The following is a 23,709-nucleotide window of genomic DNA, read 5'->3' as shown; positions in this document are numbered from 1 at the left end:
CAATGGAACCCACAGGACCTAGTTCTGCTGTCTGGACTGACACTGTGGTTTCTCTTGTCCATGTGTAGAGGTGACATATTTATAGGTGAGCCAAAGACGCAATGTAGTTGAGCAGCCTGAAGCTGGGTCTAGGGCATTAGACATCTTTGGATATGAAGCTGGACCTTTTCTAGCTGCGTCACCTTGAGCAAGTTACATATGGCCCGTTGTTCTCTCTAGTTGCGGCCTGGGGGTTTGGTTGCCCCTTCGGAATGTGCTATCTTAGTTCCCTGACCAGGGATGGAACCTGCATTCCCTGCCTCGCAAGATGTACTCTTAACCACTGGGCCACCAGGGAAGTCCCTGTACTTCTGTCTTTTAATTTGTAAAATGGGCATAGTAATACTTACCTGACAAACTTCTTGAAGAATTAAATGATAATATAAGGGACTTTAGAGTAGTGCCTGGCACCCAGTGTATAAAAAATCATAGATTTTTGCTTTTATGTTTTTCCAATTTCCCTCTGATTTCCCCTCCATTTTTTAACTATATGTGAATATTAAATTTAATGCTGATACAATGCCTGGCTCAGAACAGATTTATAGAAAATGTTAGGTTAATTCCATGGGGACTGTTAGTAACAGAATATCATAAAATGGACAAGCAATAGAACTTTATTTCTCACAGTGCTGAAGGTTGGAAGTCTCAGATCAGGGTGCCAACATGGTTGGCTGATGGCTCTGTTTCAGGAAGCAGACTTCTTGTATCCTCACTTGGCACAAGAGACTTGGGGCCTCTCTGGAGTTCCCCCCAAATTATGTCTAACATTTTTATCACTTCTATCAGGGTATTGTTTTCTAGACCTCCTCATCTTTATGGCTGTGCTGTGCTGTGATGCTTCAGACGTGTCCAACTCTTTGCAATCGTATGGACTGCAGCCCACCAGGCTCCTCTGTCCATGGGGTTCTCCAGGCAAGAATACTGGAGTGGGTTGCCATGCCCTCCTCCAGGGGATCTTCCCGACCCAGGGATTGAACCGGCATCTCTGATGTCTCCTGCATTTGGCAGGTGGGTTTTTTACCACTAGCGACACATGGGAAGCCCTCCATCTTTATGGTTATCCTCCAAACTATCTAGTTTTCATTCTCCTGTATAATGTGCTAACTAGAACTTTACAACAGTAAAAATTTCCCTTCCCAAATTTACTATTTGCTGACCAAAACAGTAAACCAAACTATTACCTTCCTTCTGACCTGTAATTTGTCAATGCATTAATTTATTGAATGTCCCAAATTATTGTATTGAAGTGTTTTTGGTTTTGGGTTTGTTTTTAGCAATTCTACACATGCCTTATTCATTCATGGCCAGCTGTGGTCAACTATCTTTTCTAGGTAGTATTTCTTTTTATCTTTTTTAGGTAATATTTCAGTTCAGTTCAGTCGCTCAGTCGTGTCCGACTCTCCGTGACCCCATGAATCACAGCACTCCAGGCCTCCCTATCCATCACCAACTCCCGGAGTTCACTCAAACTCATGTCCACAGAGTCAGTGATGCCATCCAGCCATCTCATTCTCTGTCGTCCCCTTCTCCTCCCGCCCCCAACCTTTCCCAGCATCAGAGTCTTTTCCAGTGAGTCAACTCGTCGCATGAGGTGGCCAAAGTATTGCAGCCGATAACCACAATCAAGTCTCTCCTGTCTTGTACTTATGCAATTGATTTTTGGACTCTAAATGAAGATCTTTTCTTTTCATTCTTTTGTGTAAGCCAGGATTCTTGGTTGCAAGTAAGAGAAAACTAGTTGGAACTAACTTAGGTAAAAAAAAAAATTTTTTTTCTGTTGGTATAGCTGAAGAACAAGAAAAATGAGACAACTAGATTGTTGACTATTCCTTTTTCAAGATGAGCAGTGGCTTCATTTTCTCACATTGCTTTCTCCTAGGATCTTTGTGCCAGCAGCTCCTGGCTCATATTGTCATAAGATGACAACAGAAGAAATGATTCCCTCATCCATTCCTCCTCCTTCCAACCAAGGTCTGAATCAAATATGTACCGATCGTTATTGAGCTGCCTCTACAACTAAGATAGGGTGAGAAGCTATCAACCTGTAAACCAGTTACTGCATCCCAGAAAGTCAGAGGGTTGAAAAGATCGCAGTGCCCAGCAGAGCTCAGGGTATGGCAGGGAAGATGTTCTCCCAAAGGAATGAGGAATACATTTTCTATAAGCAATGGAGGTGCTGTAACAGGAGGGAAGAGGGCAGGGCACAGCTTTCGAAAGAATGACACAGCCCAGGGACACAACATATACTGATTAGAGTTTAATGGGACAAAGACAGCAGACAAGACTAGACCTTGATCCTCAATCAGCAAGTGAAATGACACACCCAGAGGTGCCACGGCAGTTCCAAGGCTCTGTTAAAAGACCAAGGAGTGGGTGGTGGCCGAAATCCTGGAAATCTCCACCCCTCCCCCAAAATAATTGGAATAATCCTCCCAGTCACTAGCATATGAAATTACCCAGCCTATAAAAACTAACCACGCCACATTTCATGGCCGCACCTGCCCTCTGCGATGGCCCACACTGTCTGGAGTGTGCTTCTCTCTGAATCTAAATAAATCCACTTCTTACCTATCACTTTGTCTCTCACTAAATTCTTTCTGTGATGAGACATCAAGAACCTGAGCTTCAATAGGTCCTGAAACCAGGTACTGTGGATTTTGGCTGGGTTTGAGCCACTTGGGTTCAAGTTCCAAGCAGGGTTTTGGCTTGGGTTCAAGTCCCAAGCAGAGTTTTGGCTGGGTTTGAGTTCCAGCCATGTGGGTTCAAGTCCCAGTCTGTGGTAAATGGTTTCAGCAGGGCTTCCCTGGTGGCCCAGTCTTTAGGACCCTGTGGGCACAAGAGCATGGCTTCTAACCCTGGTCAGGGAACTAAGATCCTGCAAGACATTCAGTGCACCCAAAAGATAAAATAAAAGCAGTGGCTTAAAATGAAATGACTTAGCTAAGAAGGACCGAGATGAAAGAAGTTTTTCAAATTACTTCTACCAACAATGAAGGTTGCTACTGATGGTTGAATGACACAAAAATATTAGTTATTTTTGTGAAATCAAACCATTTATGTTTCTTCTCCCTATTTTAGTAAAGAAGCAACTAATCTTTTTTTGTATTTACGGCATGAGTTTTTATCCTTTTCATTAATATTCAGTTCAGTTCAGTTCAGTCGCTAAGTCGTGTCCGACTCTTTGCGACCCCATGAATCACAGCACACCAGGCCTCCCTATCCATCACCAACTCCCGGAGTTCACTCAAACTCATGTCCATCGAGTCGGTGATGCCATCCAGCCATCTCATTCTCTGTCGTCCCCGTCTCCTCCCACCCCCAATCCCTCCTAGCATCAGACTCTTCTCCAGTGAGTCAACTCATCGCATGAGGTGGCCAAAGTATTGGAGTTTCAGCTTTAGCATCAGTCCTTCCAAGTGTAGAGCGAATTTTAAATAGCTATAGATGTTAATCACAGAACTTGCCAAACTTCAAATTAAATGGTAAAGGAAGAAAATGTAGCCTGCAGTTACCACTATTAACAATCATTTAGGTGCTTATGTGGCAGCACCTAAATTTATTTAAAAAAATAGAGCATAATTCAAATTGGACAAAAATAGATTTCAGAGCTCCTATTTTCTATGCCCTGAACCAAAATGTTTAGGATATCTGCCAGGCAGTTGTTTGGATACAAGAGAGATACAAGCCTAACTTGCTATGTATTACCCAACAAACAAAACACTTATCAGATAACGCCTGACAGTAAAGTGAAAATGAGATTAATTTTCCAAGGATTTCCTAACTCCCAAAGATTAGAGGAAGATATGAGGGAGCAAACTCATGTGTCAGCCCATTGATTATTCTAGTCATGTGTGTTACATTTAATTTGTAAAACTGGATTATTGCTTTGCCCTTTAATATGGGTTTCAAAACAGTCCTCTTAAATTAACAGTGAATAGTTTGTTATTTCTCAAAGTAATAAAAGATTTTAGTGTACAGCTTATGACTTGCTTATCTTACATACATAGCCACTGACATGAAAATAGAATTTCTTTTCCCTTAAACTGGGTTTGTGTCTGGACTCTATCATCCTTTGCTTGCCATGCTTACCACTGTATAGTTCAAATTATCCTGTGGACAAAGATATGCATGTGTGTGCTAAATTGCTTCAGTCCTGTCCAACTCTTTGCGACTCTCTGAACTGTAGCCCGCCAGGCTCCTGTGTCCATGGGATTCTCCAAGCAAGAATACTGGGGTGGGTTGCCACGCCCTCCTCCAGGGGATCCTCCCGACCCAGGGATGGAACCTGTGGCTTCTGCACTGCAGGCGAATTCTTTACATCTGAGCCACTGGAGAAACTCAAAGGACAAAGACATGGGTGATATCAAAGATACCAGTGCTGGAATGCAGGATGCCTGTTTTGGGATGCCACAAAACCCTACTGACCTGATCCCTAAATTCTGTGAGAAAACAAAAACATGATAATAAAGTCTCCTTCCAAATTGATTTCTCATTTGAGGTGAAAATCAACCTGGGTAAAGGAATTACAACTCTTAAGAGATTATAACAACAGATGCTTAGCAAATAAAGGATAGCGTGTATCAATTCTATTTGAAGAGAGAATAGTATATAATCTGAACTGTCTTCCCAAAGTAATTTACAAAGTAAGTAAGGGATTACTCATTTTTCACTTCAGTTCAGTCAGTTCAGTCTCTCAGTCGTGTCCAACTCTTTGAGACCCCACGGACTGCAGCACACCAGGCTTCCCTGTCCATCACCAACTCCCGGAGCTTGCTCAAACTCATGTCCATCGAGTTGGTGATGCCATCCAACCATCTCATCCTCTGTCGTCCCCTTCTCCTCCCACCTGCAATCTTTCCCAGCATCAGGGTCTTTTCCAATGAGTCAGTTCTTTGCATCAGGTAGCCAAAGTATTGGAGTTTCAGTTTCAGCATCAGTCTTTCCAATGAACACTCAGGACTGATCTCCTTTAGGATGGACTGGTTGGAGCTCCTTGCAGTCCAAGGGACTCTCAAGAGTCTTCTCCAACACCACAGTTCAAAAGCATCAGTTCTTTGGTGCTCAGCTTTCTTCATAGTCCAACTCTCACATCCATACATGACCACTGGAAAAACCATAGCCTTGACTAGATGGACCTTTGTTGGCAAAGTAATGTCTCTGCTTTTTAATATGCTGTCTAGGTTGGTCATAGGTTTTCTTCCAAGGAGCAAGTGTCTTTTAATTTCAGTAGCCACCATCTGCAGTGATTTTGCATTTTTACTAGTCTATAAAAGACATAGTACCAGATTCTTGATAAGCAAGTTGCTTTTATGGAAGATTATCAGTGTACAAAAAGATGTGGTGGACAATTGGAAAAGTGTGAATGTTTTAACTATTCAAAACCTATATATTTTGGTTTTCTATAAAATAAAGTGTACTCTAAGAATGTATCTTAGCAGTTGGTGACAAAAGCTCAGCTTCTCTGAACACTGGTGCTAAATCAAATCTCAGAGACAGAGTTTTGGGTGAAGCAGAAAAGTTAGCGTAATTGCTTTGCCAGGCAAAGAGGGACACAGCAGGCTCATGCCCTCCAAACTAGGTGTCCCGACTTGGGAAAAATAGTGACAAGTTTTATAGTAATTATTCAAAGAGGGCATGATCAGCTTGTGGACATTCTTCTGATGGGTTGGTATTGAGCTAACTAGGAGTCAGCATCATCCACCTTCAAGTCCAACAGGTCTAGGGTTTACATGCTTTGGGGCAGCATATCATCATTGATCGGTAACTTCTCCCTCCTGGAAGGGGTTTCAGTATCTACAAAATAGCTCCAAGATATTGCTGTGTATATCCATTGATGGGTTTCCCTTGTGGCTCAGCTGGTAAAGAATCCACCTGCGATGTGAGAGACCTGGCTTGATCCCTGGGAGATCCCCTGGAGGAGGGGATCTACCCACTCCAGTATTCTGGCCTGGAGAATACCATGGACTCTATAGTTCAGGGGGTTTCGAAGAGTTGGACACGACAGCAACTTTCACTCACTCACTTATATCCATTGATGGGAAAACAGGACCTTGCCCCAAGGCTACTCTTGACTATTCCGCCCTGGTCTTGCATCCCCTCCCTTCCATAATTAACAACAGCTTGAATCTGCCCACTGCACACTAAGGCAAGGTCATGGAGGCTAAATGAAGGCTGTTTTCCATAGTCAAAGAAATCGGGGACACAGAAAGGCTCTGTGCCCAGGTGCTCCACAGGGCCCTGCATGGTATCACAATAAAAATTCTTATTAAGCTCTTTTCAAACATTCCCATTAAATTGTGATTTTCATGCTCAATCACCATTGGACTGTTTGTCACATTTACATATGTGACTACAAGATATTTCTATTATAGGCTGGTAATATTAGTGTTATCCATTGTTTTTTGAGTGACTTGTCTTTATCAACGATCTAATTCATTCAGTCTTTTACATCTATTGGCACAAAAGCAAACAAGTTTGAATCCATAAACCAGGATGATCTAACTGTGAATGGTATTATTTTATCTTAAGGCTCTCTATTTAATAATACTTTCTCTGGCACTACCTGTGATTTGTGCATGAGTAACCTGACTTGGCAAAAAACCCCAAACCTCAAACCCGAAACACAATTAAACATGCTATTCTCATTAGGCAGCTATCTTTCTGTTAAAGTTACCTACTATGCTGTCTAGTTCATTGCAGTACAGTTTTTAAGGCTCTGTTGTATGCAATAAAAGCTAGTATGATTTAGATTTGAATACACAAATACTAAATGTGAGAGTACATAGTTTGAATAATAAATTGTTGAGTTGCTTCACTGTATTAACAATGATGGAGTAGGGTCTAGTCCAGTTGAAAGAGTGGATATTCGCTGACTTCATCCCAGCTTCTCTTGACTCGAACTTATGCCATGTGTCTGTGCCTGTCACTCCACTGAAATTATTCAGTTAAAGGTCACGCAAACTTCTCTTCAGGCCCTTATCATTCTCCTAGTGTATCCTTATAATAGCTTTCCAAGTGTTCTCCCTGCCACAAATATATAGTCTCTTTTCTTCTCACCCTTATACTCTCCCCTTTTCTAAAATTCAATTCACTCTTATGATTGAAACATTTTTGGCTAAGAATCCAAACTTCTTAACACGAGTTTGGAGTTTACTGATGACATGCCATTTTCCCAAATCAGAAGAATCCCTTTCAGGAATATGACATTCCGATCATGCATTCCATCTTGGAACACCCTCCAGGAATGGCTTGACCTCGCACTATTGTGATTCTTCTCTCATTCCTTGGGCTGGTCCTCTTTCTCTCCTCTCTGGCATTTCTCTAAGTCCTGTGCTTAGATCCCTTTTCCTTTAGACCCTAACATTTCCTTAATTACCATGTCTATAGGAGAGGGTCCCAAATTTACAGCCAAAAGAGCTCCAGGTCTCCGTGTTTTCAGGAGCATTTGGACCATTTTTACATGAATATCCTATCGACAGCTTGGACTATGCTCAAGGAAGGCTCATAGTCTTCCTCCCAAACTGGGACATTCTATTTCTCTCTCCATTTGTAATTCCAGAATTTTCCCTGTTGATTAGTTTCATATCCCCAAATCATTTGATAACTTCTCCTCTCCCTTAGATTCCCTGATAGCTCAGATGGTAAAGAGTCTGCTTGCAGTGCTGGAGACCCAGGTTCGATCCCTGGGTCGGGAAGATCCCCTGGAGAAGGAAATGGCAACCCACTTCAGTATTCTTTCCTGCAGAATCCCATGGATGGAGAAATCTGATAGGCTACAGCCCATGGGGTTGCAAAGAGTCAGACACGCCTGGGCGACTTCACTTCACTTCCTCTCCCTTAACATTCAAAATTATCCCTACTCTTTCTGTGTCTTCATCTATGCCTTCCTCTCCTCTATTCCACATTTCCTGCTTCTCTTAACTATATAACAGTCGCCTTCATGGTTTCCTCTCTTCCAAACTTTCTATTTTCAATCCCATTGATGATAGAGAAATCTTTAAAGGATATCTTTGAGTATATCATGTCCCCAGTTAAATGGTTCCGAAATAAAGTCCAAGCTATGATCCCTACGTTTCACCTCACCCTCCCTTTCAATTTCATTTGCAACCGGACCTATGTTGAAGCCAGAAACCTAGTTCACAGTTCTTTGAACTGGCCCATTTCTGTGCCTTCTCTTAAGTAGTTCCCTTGCCTGGAATATCTGCTCTCAAAGTCACTTATTGCCCATGTCTGGAGTGTCTGCTCCCCAAATCTATCTCCACCTTTCCCCAGTAGCCTTTCTCTCACTCAGCTGCCGTTATTTCCCCCTTTCACTAGAGTCCACACAGCATTTTATCTCTTTACAACAATTACTTAGTAATTTGATGTAGTTTTATTTCCCCTGCTAGACTGTTATCAACATTTCAAGTGTATTTATTTCTAGCCTTCCTCCCTCCAGCAGGGGGTCTAGTAAAGTGCTGTGCTTGTAAATGTTCTGAAACGAAAAGAATTTTTAAGGAATGAAAGGGAAAACCAAGAGACAGCACAGTGAAATATGGAAATATGGAATCAGGAAGAGAGTCCACAGCCCCTAGTTTTTACCTAGTACTTTCACCTCAGAGCCTATATTCAGCAATGCTACCTTCCTACCCAGAAAGCTCTCTCTTCCTTTCATATCTGATTTGTAGCAACCACAGTGCTACAAAGTAAACAGACGGTCGGGAAATGCCAGTGGAAAAAAGTCTCAGTCTTTATCGCCAAGATTTTGGAGTGTGTGTCAATATATATTTCATTTGTGCCGTTGCGCCTGAGTTGCAAGGCATTAGCACGGGAGGACTCAGGGTTTCTGATGGGGGGCGCGAAGACATTTTAAAAACATGAGAATACACTAAAAGCCAAGTAGGTCGTCCTAGGTTCCCCAGTAAAAATAAGTTTGCTCTGGAGTAGTAAAATTAAAATGACCGCGCAACGAGACGTAGGGAATTGGAGTACTGTGCCCTTGTAACGTCGGTAATGCCCTCTCCAATACAGGTCCTTCATGAATAAGGACAGGGTCGGCCGGCCTCAACCCTTCTAAAAAGAAAGACATAAAAGCCACACTCCTTAAAAAAAAAAAATCCCTACTGCACCACACTGCAACGTGCGAACACTGGCGACGTGCCCACGCGGTCACGAGCCCCTGCAACCACCCGAACACTGGGCCGAGCCGTTCGGGCCCTTAGGCACTCGCTTCCAAAAAAAAAAGGAGCGCGGCATCCCGCGGGGGCTGGAGCGTCACCCCAGGAGGGCAGTCCCCGGGCGTAGCCTGCAGAGGCCGCACAAAGCGGAGAGCTCTCGAGAGGTGGGGGGGCGGGAGGCTCCGGGGGTGGGCCCCCTCTTTCACCCGCTTCCAGGCAGAGCAGGTTCCAGGCAGTGCGGGCGTCGCGCCAGCTCCGGGCCCGGCCCGCGCTCGGCGCCGCGGCCGCTGGGCCCAGCACCCAAAGCGCCTCGGGCGTGAGCGCAGGCGCCCGGGCGTCGGGGGCGCGGGCGACGCGGCGCTCGGCCCGGGTCACCTCCCTTCTTCCCCGCCCGCCCACGTCCGCGCAGCGGGCCCGCCACCGGCCGGGGAAGCGGCGGAGGGCGGGAAGCGGCCGGGGGCGGGGGCCGGGGGGCCAGGCACCTGCGCCGCGGGCTCGCCCCGCCCCGCCCCTTCGGCTCGCCCCGCGCCGGCCCCCTGCCGCTTCCGCCCGCTTCCCTCCTCTCCGCGCCGCGGCCCCGCGCCGTCCGGCTCGCGCGGCGGCCCGGCCGGCTGTGACGTCACCAAGCCCCGCCCCCCGGTATAAAGCCTGGCGTTGCCGGCGCCGCCTTCCCACACTCGCTGGCTCTTCGTTGGGTTGCCGTGTGTCTCCTTTTTTCTCTTTTTTTTCCCCCCACTCCGCCTTCTCTGCCTCTTCTCATCCTTTCTCGCTCTCCGGCTCTGCGGTGTGACGAGGCCGAATCCTCTCCGCACCCAGCCCTCTCGCCTTTCTTCTTCCTCTGCCCGCGCCGTTGTTCCATTTCTCTCCCTCGGCCGCCGCCGCCGCTGCTGCACAGCTGGTGTCGGTGCCGCGCGTTTCCCCCCACGTCGTCCCCGCAGCCTATGGCCCAGGCCGCCTTGGGTATTTCTGCTCAAGGTAACCACATCCCTCTTTAAAAATTCCGCCGAAAAAGAGAAGACGCTTTACCCGACTCTTTGGGCCGTTATCTCACGTGAGTAGCGACCCGAGGGGCGCGGGCGGGGCCGGGGCCGGGGCGCGGGCCGCCGGGGGCTGGGTCGGCCTCGGGGAGCTGTCGGCCGTCTCGGGCCGGGCCCCGCCGGCCGGCCGGCGTACCCCCGCAGCGTCCCCGCGGTCGGCCACCGCGAACATGGCGGCCGGCGGCGTGTGTGGCGGCGGCGGCGGCGCGGCGCGCTGGGGCGACGGGCGCGCCTCGGGGGCCGCCGAGCGGAGCCCCGAGCGGCCGCGGTGGGGGCGAGGGGGCGTGTGCGCGTGTGCGGCCTGGGGGGCGCGCTCGTGGGGTCTCGCCGCCGCGGGGCTCGGCGTCGCCTCCCGGCGGCCGGCGGCCCCCACCCCGCTCCCGTGGTGCACTGCTGTTTCCGGGGAGGGGGCCGGGCTGCAGCCCCGAGGGGCCCCGGTGCCGCCGCCCGGCCCTGAGCGGCGCCGCGCCTTCGTCTCGGGCTCCCAGGCGGGCGGCGCGGCCGGCTGCCACCGCCGCGGCCTTAGGTTATGAATGGAGCGGGGCGGGCCCGGCGCCGGCCTCCTGTGACAGCTGCCGGGGGAGGACGGGTGCCTGAGGGTGCGGAGAGCGGGCCCTCCCCTCTCTGCCGGAGGAAAGTTGACGCCGCCAAGGGGCCCGGCGGCGGGGAAGCCCCGGTGTCAGGTAGCGAGCGAGAGGCCTTTGGCCCCTTCTGGAAGCCTCGGGGCTGCGCCCCGCCCCCTGCGGCGCTGGCGATTGGGCTGAGTCGCCTTCACTCACCCCGGGCCGCCTCCTGGAGCCCAAGGATTAGTCACCATGGCTTCATTTTCCCGTCCGCGCCACGATTCCTGGGCCGAGAGAGGGAGAGCGGTAGGCTTGGGTGGCTTATCAGATACTATTTTGGCAGTTAACGGTGGTATTTCAGTGCTTCCCTGGAGGCTCAGACGGGTAAAGAATGTGCCTTGCAATGCAGGGAACCCAGGTTCGATCCCTGGGTCGGGAAGATCCTCTGGAGAAGGAAATGGCAATCCACTCCAGTATTCTTGCCTGGAGAATAATTATGGACAGAGGAGCCTGGCGGGCTACAGTCCTTGGGGTCGCAAAGAGTCGGACACGACTGAGCGGCTAACAATTTCCACCAACGGTGGTGTTTTAACAGCCTTACCCAGTGTATATCCCAAACGTGTGTTTCTTAGGCTAAGCTACTGGTTCGGCAACCTGAAAAGGTCGGGCGCGCTGTTAACGGCCCCATGATATTTCAGCAGATTTAACGGGATTTTGTGGTTGCATCGTGGACACATTAAGATACTTTGTGTCCTATCGTGTTTCCACCCTTCAGCCTCCTGCTTGGATGGGAACCTGAAAGCCCATGGGAGAGAGTCGATATGTGATGAGAAAAGGTTGTTATAGATGAGCCTGGCAGAAATACGGCGAATGACTATAGGGCAGAGCCCTACCAACCCTTTGATTTCTTTTACAAATATAGGAGAGAGCAGATGCTGGTTATGAAGGCAAATAAGCCCTGAAGAGTTAGTGGGAAAGATATAGGCTCCTGATGGTAATAGGTGATAATGGAAGGTACCGTAATGAAGTAATCAGTGTCGTCCCTCTTATCACTCAGGTTTAACTTAAACATTTTCAAACATATAGAGGGAATGAAAGAATTGTACCCTCACCTGGATTCAGTAAACGATTAACATTTTGCTTTACTTGTAATTGCTCTATTCATTCATCAATCTTTATTCTGTGTATTTCAAAGTAAGTTGGAGACACTAGAACACTTTACCCCTCCAACTTCAGTATGCACATGAGTCTAACACTTTTAAGTATTTCTTAAAAATTGGGTAAATTTTACGTAACAGCAAAATGCACACCATTTTGAATATACCATTGAATATATCATTTGACGAGTTTTGACAAAAATACAGCTGTGTAGTACAAACCTGTATCAAAGATGAGAAGAGAGCCATCAAACCCAGAAACTTCTCTTTTGCCCCTTCAAGCTCCATCCTTCACTACCCACAAAGGCAGTCACTGTTGTTTTTATTAACCATAGACTAGTTATTATGGAAGTCTATTCTAGAACTTCCATATAAATGAAACTATATGTTGTGTGAAAGCTTTCTTTAACTCAGAATGTTTTTGATACTCATCCATAGTGCATTCACCAGTAAATTGTTCCTTTTAACTGCTGAATAGTAGTCCATTAAATGTATACCTTGCTTGATCTTTTTTTCTTTAAACAACTTTATTTTGGAATAATTACAGATTTGCAGAAAAGTTACAAAGATAATACAGAGTTATTACTTCATACTTCTCACCTAGTTTACCCTATAAGAGGTTGTACATTTGTCAAAATTAAGAAACTGACTTTGATACATTCAGTTTGGTTCAGTCAGCCAGACCTGTCCGACACTTTGCGACCCCATGGACTGCAGCATCCCAGGCCTCCCTGTCCATCACCAGATCCCGGAGTTTACCCAAACTCATGTCCATTCAGTCGGTGATGCCATCCAACCATCTCATCCTCTGTTGTCCCCTTCTCCTCCTGCCTTCAATCTTTCCCAGCATCAGGGTCTTTTCAGATGAGTCAGCTCTTCGAATCATGTGGCCAAAGTATTGGGAGTTTCAGCTTCAGCATCAGTCCTTCCAGTGAACACTCAGGACTGATTTCCTTTAGGATGGACTGGTTGGATCTCCTTGCAGGCCAAGGGACTCCCAAGAGTCTTCTCCAACACCACAGTTCAAAAGCATCAATTCTTTGGTGCTCAGCTTTCTTTATAGTACAACTGTCACATCCATACATGACCACTGGAAAAACCATGGCCTTGACTAGATGGACCTTTGTTGGCAAAGTAATGTCTCTGCTTTTTAATATGCTGTCTAGGTTGGTCATAACTTTCTTTCCAAGGAGTAAGCGTCTTTTAATTTCATGGCCGCAATTACCATCTGCAGTGATTTTGGAGCCCAGAAAAATAAAGTCTGCCACTGTTTGCACTGTTTCCCAATCTGTGTGCCATGAAGTGATGGGACCGGATGCCTACCACCTGAACTCCAGATTTTCTTTGGATTTCACCAGTTTTTAATGTCCTTTCTGTCTAGGGGCCAATCTGAGGTGCCACATTGCATTTAGTTGCCATGTCTTTTGACAGTCTAGAGAAGTACCAGCCAAATATCCAATAAAATGTCCCCCATTTGGATTTGTTTGATAGTTTTTCTCGTGATTAGACTGGGGTTTTGGAGTTTTGGAAAGAATACCAAAGTCATTGATAAAGGCAGTGTAACGTGAGCCATACTGATAACTTTGGGGATACTAAGTTTCTGGGTAGTTCTGTCAAAGTGATGGGAGGTTTTTGGTGCTTTTTATTGGTCAGCTGCTGACTCAGTTAACTCTAGTTCTCTCTGTGCTATTTGCCAAGATAGTGTAGCAAGGGACACTCTCTTCAATCAACTAAGAGATTTGATTGCAGTGTTATACATAATCTAGCTGATATAACCTCACTCTAAATGAGAAAAATTTAGTGTTCCCTGGGTCTTCTTGGCCCCCCCCGTTCATATTATTATTTAACCTCCTCTCCAGTTCAGTCACTCAGTCGTGTCCGACTCTCCGCGACCCCATGAATCACAGCACGCCAGGCCTCCCTGTCCATCTCCAACTCCCGGAGTTCAGTCAAACTCATGTCCACAGAGTCGGTGATGCCTCTTATGGTTGGTTAATCTTGACTGTACAAATGAACATTCTGTTTATCCTGTAAGTAAATGACCCTGTGCCCCCTTTATTTATATTAAAATGTGCCTTTTGAAATTCAGGGCCTTCATTTCCTACTAGTATCTTTTCTGTTAGGTGGAAATGTTTTAGAGATACTACTGAAGAACATTCGTGAATTTCTGAAGTTTAGTGCCCTTAACATTTCACAGCACTGCTCTTCAGTTGCACTGAGCAACAAAATAGCTCCTGATGTATGGGGGGAGGGGATAGCTCAGCGAGGATAATTACCCTGTTCTGAAGAATGGCTGAGGATAGGCTCTTTCTCTGTCTCCAGTGGGGATGGCTTTTAATTTACTTAAAGTATGTTGGTTTGGGGAGAATTGGAACCTTTGTTTTGGAGTATTTAGTTGGAATCTAATGTGATGTTAATAGTCACTGTCTCATGTTGATATGGATTCTTTTTCTCATTATCCGTAAGTGTCACTGAGTATGTAATCAGGATACCTCTAGTAGATTGGAAGAACATTTTACTTCCCCCAAGGGTGCCTCTGTCCTGGTTGAGATATAAGATATGCTGAAGATGTGTCAGAGTGCTTCTGAAATCTCGGATTCTTACGATTCCTACGTTTCATCATTGTTCTGGTTTCATTCCTACCCCCTATTTTCTAGAGATACTGTCAGGTTATATTACTTTAAAGTAGCAGTCACTGAAGTACAAATAGAAGTGTAGGTTTAGTTGTTTAGGTTAGAGGTGATAAGTCTGTTTAGTCAGATCCTAATAGGTACAAGCCATTTCTAAAACTTACCATTTTGTAGAGTGCCAAGCATGTTTACATTCATATGTTGTTCCTAGTGATAGAAGAGTGACTTAGGTATAGATTGGTTAGGAATGAGAAAGAGGTAAACCTCTGTTACTTGTCAGATATGTAAGGCAGGTCTCAGAAGTTATTTCACTGGTATACATAGTATATTAGCTAAGTCATAAAAAATGTTTTTCTTTTTAATATGTAGTAGGATTTTATACTTAAGCAAAGAAAAACTTGAAATTTGGAGAGTACAGGAAAGGTTCTGGTTAGTTTCAGATTATTAGATACACATATAAAATCTTGCATACATGTTAGGTTAGTGAGAGCACTTTCACATTTAAAATTTTTATGCCACTTAGAAATTTGGGTTTTGGAGTAAGTAAAAGCAAAAATGAAATTGGGTGAAGCCTGGAAACTGAGTGAGGTAGATAGAGCAACTTGGTAAGGTGACCATGACCTCAAATTCTGGCAGTTTTTATTCTTGCAGCTTGGAAATGCTCACTGTATAAAAACAGTATTTGATACTATGATAAACCCTTTGAAAACATCATTTTGTGTCATGTGCTTTAATGAAACACTTCAATCTGAAACTTCTTTCTGAACTTAATCTTTACATCAACTTAACCTTCTTGAAGCACAACCTAGCATTTTTTAGCATATGACTTATATTTTTTATTTTCTTTAGGGCGAACTTTCTGACCAAGTATACAACTACCCAGAAGGCCTAGGAGAAGTGCTGTATAGAGAACAGTTCGACTTCAACGCGGAGCCACCTTGGGAACCTAGCTGATGATAGGGGGGTTCCATCTCCTAACTTGTCCATGTAAGTATTTTCACATCTGTGCAGAGGGTGAGGGAGGGTCTTGTAAAGTAGAAGTAAAGGAGAGTTCTTGTTCAGTCTTTTCAAAACTCTAAATTGTTTTTACCACTTACTCCCTCCCCAACTATTTTTGGGCCATACTTTGCAGCTTGTGGCATTTCAGTTCCCCTGACCAGGGGTTCCCCAGGCCATGCCAGTGAGAAAGCCTGGAATCATACCCACTAGGCTACCAAGGAACTTCCCTACTTACCCATATAGTTGATTCAGTTGTGCACATTATTACTATATTTAAGTATATACTGCAGGCTAAATTTCAATTAAATCTCATTAGTCCAGATTTTAACATAAGTTGGAGAGATGGTTTTTTATTTTTTTAATTAAATGTGGGTGGTAACTTACCACACCATTCAACCATTTAATTTATTAGCTTCAAGTACTTGGGCTTAAGTCAGAAAAGAAAGTTTATTTTTAAATATAGTAAAAGATTCTACTCTCCATTCCACTGACCAGAGCACTATCCTAAAGCATTGCATTTAAGAGGTGAATCTTAATTCTTGTTTTCTGGTTGTGAGCATCTTGCCAGATACAATGTGATTTCTAGAGTTTATATTCTTTTTCACAAAATGACTGTATAATACTCATCTGGTGGAAAAACTGGTTTTCAAAGGTCTTACTGAGAGATGATGATGCATGCTTAGCTCCCAACATACTGCCTTCCCAAGAGATTTTTAAGGATAGTTTTTGACTTTGCTTACTTGATTTTCTGTGTATGGATTTAACTTTGAATTAAACTTCTATGCGGAATGCAGTTTCATAGTGAAGTGTTTGAATGTGTGCTGCTAAATTTGTGTGGGTCATTAATTAAAATTGATTTATTATTTGTAGATTTTTTTAGCTGTTGAAATTTGGGTTTAAGTGTTGATATTTGGGTGTTTTTTAAGTGGGCTAGAGAACCTGGAGGGAGTAACACAAGAAAATTTTTAAGAAAGAGATCTAATTGGATAGTCTGTTAAAGGAAACCTTTTCAGCACATTTACTGTTAACCTCAAATTACAATCTTAGATTTTCTTTTTAAGTCTTAAAGAGAGAGAAAAATGATTTCTGAAAAGTTCTACTGACTTAAAATCCAGATTGAGGGGTTTCCCATACTGGTCTTCTCTTAGCTGTGTGAATTTGAGCAGATTGCTTATTTTTTAAATCACAGCTGAGAAAATTAAACTGGAACAGTTCCTTTAACCCTAAATAGGTTGATTTCTCTTTTTTTGAGTATTTTAATCATGCTTTGTTAATGCAGTGTCGTCTTTGGAACATTAGCATAACCTAGAATAGAACTGCAGACTCTGGATTCCACCCAGACCTGAATCAGAACAATGCATTTTAACCAAGTGGCTTGTATGCATATTAAAAAGAAATATAGTTGTCACTAATTCAGTGCCAAGCCAGTTAATTCTTATATTTTATTAGTCATTTATTCTACTTCCAGCATATCTGATGTTTTCTCCTAAGTTGGTTTGAAGATTTAAAACTTTTCTGGGTGGGGTGTACTTGATTCCATAGACAGAAGTAGATTCTAAGGTGGAAATTTCATAGCAAGCTTCTTGTTTTAAGCGAGACCATATTAGAGGATGACTTCTTTTATTTCAAGTCTCTTAATGAAAACGTAACTTTGCAATATATGTCATATTTCTAGTGGTATTTCCTCTTAGACTTGAGAAACCAGTATCAGTGAGCTCATACATTGATAAATAATTCTGTCAGCTTAAGGAAAAGTCTGTAGAGTAATACTGTAGAATTCAGAAAGTCTGTAATTTCCTCCTTTTTTGTGTGTGGAGGTGTTGTGTTTATAGACACAGATAGAAAATGCTAACAGTATTCATTCTGCAGGTTCTGGCAGCCAGAGTGACTGGCTTATTCTGCCCAGGTACAGTATGTATTATGTTAAGTGAAACTTTTAATTCATGGTACTTTGCTACAGCCACAATCTCTTAATCATACAATTCTAAAATCAAAAGGTTAAGAAAAAAATTATAGCTTCTTTGATATGACCTAACCTGATTTGGGAACAAAAAATTGACCTGAATCTGAGCTGAATTTGAAGCTATTTTTATTTTGACTTATCCTATTTAGTGCTCATATTCCTGAATTTTGCTGCAGAAGTATTCTGATAAGCATGTTGACTCATAGCCTCATGGAGACTGTTAAATAATATATTAAAAGTATATAGATTAAATTGCTATTCTAAAATCTGAGAAATTTTGAAGTCAGAAAGCTATCTATCCCCAAAGATTTCTTGATTAGAATTAGTAAAGATGGCAAGAGAAATTTTATATTCCAGAAATGTCCTTAGCTATCAATAGCAGTTTTACGGTACTAGACATTGAAATCCTGAGATGTTTCCTGTGGAGCAACAATACTTTTTGAAAAATTTTAAGTCATTCAAAAGACTTAACACACCTTCATGGAAAACAGTTGGCACATAGCACTGAAAAATGTGTAGTTAAATAAGCTCTATTTGGGAAGCATTTTACTCCCAATTGGAGAAGGAAATGGCAACCCACTCCAGTACTCTTGCCTGGAAAATCCCATGGACGGAGGAACCTGGTAGTCTATAGTCCATGGGGTCTCGAAGAGTCAGACACGACTGAGCGACTTCACTTTCATGCATTGGAGGAGGAAATGGCAACCCACTCCAGTATTCTTGCCTGGAGAATCCCAGGGACAGGGGAGCCTGGTGGACCGCCATCTATGGGGTTGCACAGAGTCGGACATTATTGAAGCAACTTAGCAGCAGAAGCAGCAGCATACTCCCAGTATTCCAATAGGATTTCTTTGCAGGTGGTCTAAGCTCTAGGATTGACTTTTAGAGTTAGGTTTCAAATCAGGTAGTCATCTGAATTTTTAGATAGTAATTAAGTATCTAGAAACTTTATAAATTGCTTACATAGTAAAGTTTGTGTGGTGTTATGTGTGAGCACTGTAAAGATACCTTAATGCTTAACTAATATCTCTGATTAATGAAGGGCTCAAATTGTAGAAAAACTTTTGAGTGCCTTTTAAATTTCTTATAGACTCTATGCTGTGGTAGTTTTTCAGTGGGCTAGATTTTTCAAGTTATTTTAACTAGAGCTCTGATTATGATTAATAGATCAGCCCAGTGCAAAAATTCTAAAGACTATTTCAGAAAACCAAATTCTCCTAACCAGCTGCTTCTATTAGCGGATCTAATGATGAAGTCAGATTAATTATTAGTATATTCCTTTTAATGTTTTGTTCCTATTGATAAAGAATGGAAAAGGGATTCGATTAATTGATTTATCTAAATGGAGCCTTAAAATTTTAAATATTCATGTTCTCTCTCCTGTTTGTTAATATCTACATGCTTTAAAAGGAGCTGCCTTACCTAAGTTGAAATTATTTTAATTAGGGGCTTAAAATGCTGTTTATGAATTTACTGTGTGGAGCTATTCCTTTGTGTTTTACTGTTGTCAGTAGGAAGGGCAGGTTTTGGCTCTTTCTGGAGAATAGTTAGGGTAATTTAAAGATTCTGTGATGTAGGTCAATTCAGAATTTTTATTAATGATTGTTGATAGTCATCAACAATCACAGTGATGAATAAAGCTATCATTGAAACACACTAGTTTAGGGACTAGTTTTTAAAGTATGTGTATCCCCTTGGCATGCTTAGTCTTAATTTCAGAGTTTTTGAGTGCAGGCTTCTTTGCCCTGAAAAAAAGCATTTTGAAATACTTAATTCTTCTGATTAGGAGTAAATAAGGTATTATGTAAGCTGTGTCTTATAAACTATAAAATCTAGGTAAATTGTAGGCTGCTTTTAGGCTGACCAGTTGTTCAGACCAGCATAAGGAGCTGTTGCAAGTGAAATGCTCTCACCTACTAGAAAACACAGGTCCTTTTGTCCTTCACCTCCATTCCAGGGTCATCTATGCACACTTAATTAAGCAATTTGTCACAAGCTAACTGAAACAGCGATTTGGCCATCCTTTTTTTCTAATCCAGTGAATAACGTGAAGAACATTGTGGCATGAATAGAAAATACTTGTACAGCGTGCTGAGTTGCTAAGGATTAGGCTGATGATGTTCAGTCTGCCCAAACCATACCCAGCCACCACGAGGTCTTCAATGCCTATATCTGAGTGACTTGTAGCAGGACCCAAGATAATAAACTCTTCTGGAATGCTCTGCTCTAAACTTTTTCCACCTTTATTATCTTATGTAAGCATGCATTTCATTTCTCTAGGATCTACTTGGTGTGAAGTTTTGACTTTTTTCCTTTATTGTCTAGTTTTGTAAACTTGTGAATTGAATTCAGTTGTTCAGATGCTCGATTCATTTGAGTGCTTGGGAACTATATATGACTAATGGCTATTGTTTTGGATGGTGACAGAACAATCATTACAGAAAATTCTATTGGACAACATCACTGTAGGATAATTTTACCATGAATGTGAGTAGTATTAGTTGTATTAATTTTAAAATGTCTATTACTAAGAATCATAGGAATTATACACTCTCATCTTTCTCCTCAGATTTGTCTAGTAAAAAGCTGTTCCTCAACTGTAGAGGCTTTTCAGTCTTATATTCGTGTTGAAGAATTCTTCCATTGCCCAGCATGTTCTTAAAATCAAACTCCCTGCTGTCATCATGTTCTCATCAGACTGAAATTATTATTAGGTTTACATTAAATATATGACTATGGGTTATTTTTTGGCTACACTTTTCTTGAGAGACCTTCGTTCCCTAACCAGGGATCTAACCCATGGCCTCTGCAGTGGAAACACTGAACTGCCAGGAAATTCCCTCTTGTTTTTTATTACAAAGATCCTTCAGTGCCCAGTTTATAAAAAGCTGCTTAATTAGTATGTCTTAGCTCATCATCTGGGTTCAGTATGATTGCCATGTGATATTTGACATGACCAAAAGTAGGATGGGATGTCTTAGTATGTTCAACATGGCTACTGATAGCAAACTGAAACTCAAAGTGAGATTTGCTATCCTAAGTTCTGGAAGAGCTTCTACAGGTCAGGAAGAAAAAGTGAAGAAAAAAATAAAAGACCACCTCCCCCCCCACACACACACACAATAGGAAAATGAACAAAAGGCTTAAAAACAGTTTTTCTAACAGACCAGCAGTTTCACTCCCAGGTATGTGGCCCTAGACTGCTGCTCCCTAAACTGCCAGTCAGTAAGATAGACTCTTGTTGCAGAATGTCAGGTAGCACACTTCTTGGCTGTTAATTTGTGGACCAGCTAGTTTGCAGATCACATTTTTTAGAAAAATGTTTATTTTGTTGTGCCAAGTCTTAGTTGTGGCAGGCTGGAGCTTTCAGTTGCAGCATGTGTCTAGTTCCCTGACCAAGTATTGAACTTGGGCACCCTGCATTGGGAGCACAGAGTCTTAACCACTGGATCACCAGAGAAGTCCTGTAGACCATAATTTGAGTAATGCTCCTCTTGGGTACATAAATAATAGCAAGAGATTATATGTTGTTTAGGGCTTCCCTGGTGGCTCAGACGGTAAAGCGTCTGCCTACAATGTGGGAGACCCAGGTTCAATCCCTGGGACGGGAAGATCTCCTGGAGAAGAAAATGGCAACCCACTCCAGTATTCTTGCCTAGAAAATCCCATGAACAGAGGAGCCTGGTAGGCTACAGTCCATGGAGTCGCAAAGAGTCGGACACGACTGAGCTACTTCACATATGGTGGTTATAAACAGTATAGCCCATGGGTCCTATTGTACATCTATAAAGAATAGTGCCCAGCAGTGAAAATTAACGGACTCCAGTCCTGTCTGTCTGTGTGAAGGAATTGAAACTTCAAGTTGAGCAAAAGAAGTTATAGTAGGAGAATAACAGTGATTCCATTCATGGTTCAGAACCAATAAAGCCAGTGTTTTATGGGCATATAGGGGAATAAACAGATTAAATAACAGAGGAATGATGATTAGAAAAGTCTGAACATGTTTATTCTAGAGGGGATGAGGGGATGTAACCACAACTATGCAGTAATGATGTGCAGGGGCTTCTAAGGTATTCAGTCCTCTTTACCTGGTGTGTAGTGCAGTAATTGTAATGTACACATGCTTTGTATAATAAAAGTAATTTTTCCTCTTGGTGACGTCGCAGTGAGATCTGCCCTTGGGTACTTAAAGCAGTAGTTCAGTGCATTTGTTTAAAGGGAATTTCCCTGTGCTGCACCAGGAAAACTAGAAAGCTTGGAATTAATATGATTATGTATTTGGTGCTGTTTACATTGCATAGTTATCTCCAGCGTTACTACATTTTAATTACCATAAGGATTTACATAGTTTACTTCCATGCAGGTAGGTATACACTTGCTTTAGAAAATAATTTAGTCTTCACATCAAATAGTCATGACACTTATCTAATCACTTGCAATAGTATATTGCTGTGAAATTCCTTTCTCATTAAGATGTATTATAGAATTTAATGTGAAGTATTTTACATTGAGCAGCATTTGCCTGAGCATTTCAAACTTAGCCTGTTGGGCTAGTTTCCTTTAGGATTTGTGTGTCACCTCCCCCTTTATATATTTCCCGTTCATTCTTGTTCTTGTCTTATTTTTTAAGTAATTCTTCAGCAGTCACCTTAGTGTTCTTACTCTAAAGTTTTTTTCAACCTTATCATCTGAAAAAGAAACTAAAGGGTATTTATTGTCATTATTGGCTCTCCTCTTACTGTCAATGAAAACAACCCCTTGATTATCCTCAGTGCTCAAAATAGGCTGTTACTATCCATCACTTTTTTTTTAATCTATCACTTATTTTTGATCCAGCATGGAAAATTTTTATATGGTCTTATGATTTATTGGCACTTCTTACCAGTTCTGGTATGTGGCTTCCTGGAGGCCTGCCCCAGACCTCATGTTTTTAGTGCCAATGTCATCCTTCTGCTTTTGTGACCAGTTATTTCTAAAGGTATGCTGTGTGGTAAGTAACATTTTTTGTGTGGGATGTAGAAGGCAAAGGTGATTTTTGACAGCGGTTTTTTTTTTTTTGCAAGAGAGATCTTAGTTTCCTGGCTAGGGTTGGAACCTACACTCCTCCCTTCAGTGAAAGTGTGGAGTCTCAACCAGTGGACCATCAGGGAAGTCCTGCATTGTGTCTTGTTTTAAAGCTGTGAGCTGAGTGCTAAGTCATCAAATGCCTATGCAAAAATAAAAAAAGTAGAAATAGCTTTAGGCTTCTCCAGGGTAATCAGTTCAGTTCAGTTCAGTCGCTCAGTTGTGTCCGACTCTCCGCGACCCCATGAATCACAGCACGCCAGGCCTCCCTGTCCATCACCAACTCCCAGAGTTCACTCAAACTCATGTCCACAGAGTCGGTGATGCCATCTAGCCATCTCATTCTCCGTCGTCCCCTTCTCCTCCCGCCCCCAACCTTTCCCAGCATCAGAGTCTTTTCCAGTGAGTCAACTCGTCGCATGAGGTGGCCAAAGTATTGCAGTTTCAGCTTTAGCATCAGTCCCTCCAATGAACACCCAGGATTGATCTCCTTTAGAATGGACTGGTTGGATCTCCTTGCAGTATAAGGTACTCTCAAGAGTCTTCTCCAACACCACAGTTCAAAAGCATCGATTCTTCGGCGATCAGCTTTCTTCACAGTCCAACTCTCACATCCATACATGACCATGGGAGAAACCATTGCCTTGACTAGACGGACCTTGGTTGGCAAAGTAATGTCTCTGCTTTTTAATATACTATCAAGGTTGGTTATAACTTTCCTTCCAAGGAGCAAGCGTCTTTTAATTTCATGGCTGCAATCAGCATCTGCAGTGATTTTGGAGCCCAAAAGTAGTGTAAATTTCAAAATATTTTACATTCTCATTTTTAATGAGTAAAACTCCTTTTTGAAAACTGGTGTTGTGTTAAGGTTGGGTTTCCTGCTTAGATGTCTCTGAAACAGTACTCTCAACTTTTCAGCTCTCCCTGTTCTACTTCCAGGGAGGTCTTCACTTCAGAAATCCGAGACTCATATTCATCCAGCTTGGTGTCAAGTGGGCTGTTGCTGCCAGAATTATCTTGTGATTATTTGAGAGATGTATCAGTTTCTTCTGAAGTACAATCAAGCCTTTGTAGCAGGTGTGTAACAAAGCAAGTGCCCAGC

General features: G+C 43.0%; 1 protein-coding gene across 3 annotated transcripts in view; it reads left to right on the top strand.

The window, feature by feature from the left end:
• The first annotated feature begins 9,849 nt into the window (after window positions 1–9,849).
• Window positions 9,850–23,709, top strand: part of AZIN1 (antizyme inhibitor 1) — a 31,384-nt gene continuing 17,524 nt past the window's right edge. For 2 of the 3 annotated variants that reach the window (XM_055431874.2, XM_055431872.2), the window contains exons 1-2: window positions 9,850–10,245; window positions 15,431–15,568. The gene's annotated coding sequence lies outside the window, so the exon portion shown is untranslated. Of the gene's footprint in view, window positions 10,246–15,430; window positions 15,569–23,546; window positions 23,685–23,709 lie in introns of all 3 variants that reach the window. The other variant, XM_055431873.2, reaches the window with a different exon arrangement.

The sequence above is a fragment of the Moschus berezovskii genome, chromosome 16 (genome assembly GCF_049115385.1).
Source record: "Moschus berezovskii isolate FMDL1 chromosome 16, NW_MosBer_1.0, whole genome shotgun sequence".
Taxonomy (NCBI): domain Eukaryota; kingdom Metazoa; phylum Chordata; class Mammalia; order Artiodactyla; family Moschidae; genus Moschus; species Moschus berezovskii.
Note: the sequence above shows the minus strand (reverse complement) of the source record. Positions and strands in the feature narration are given on the sequence as shown.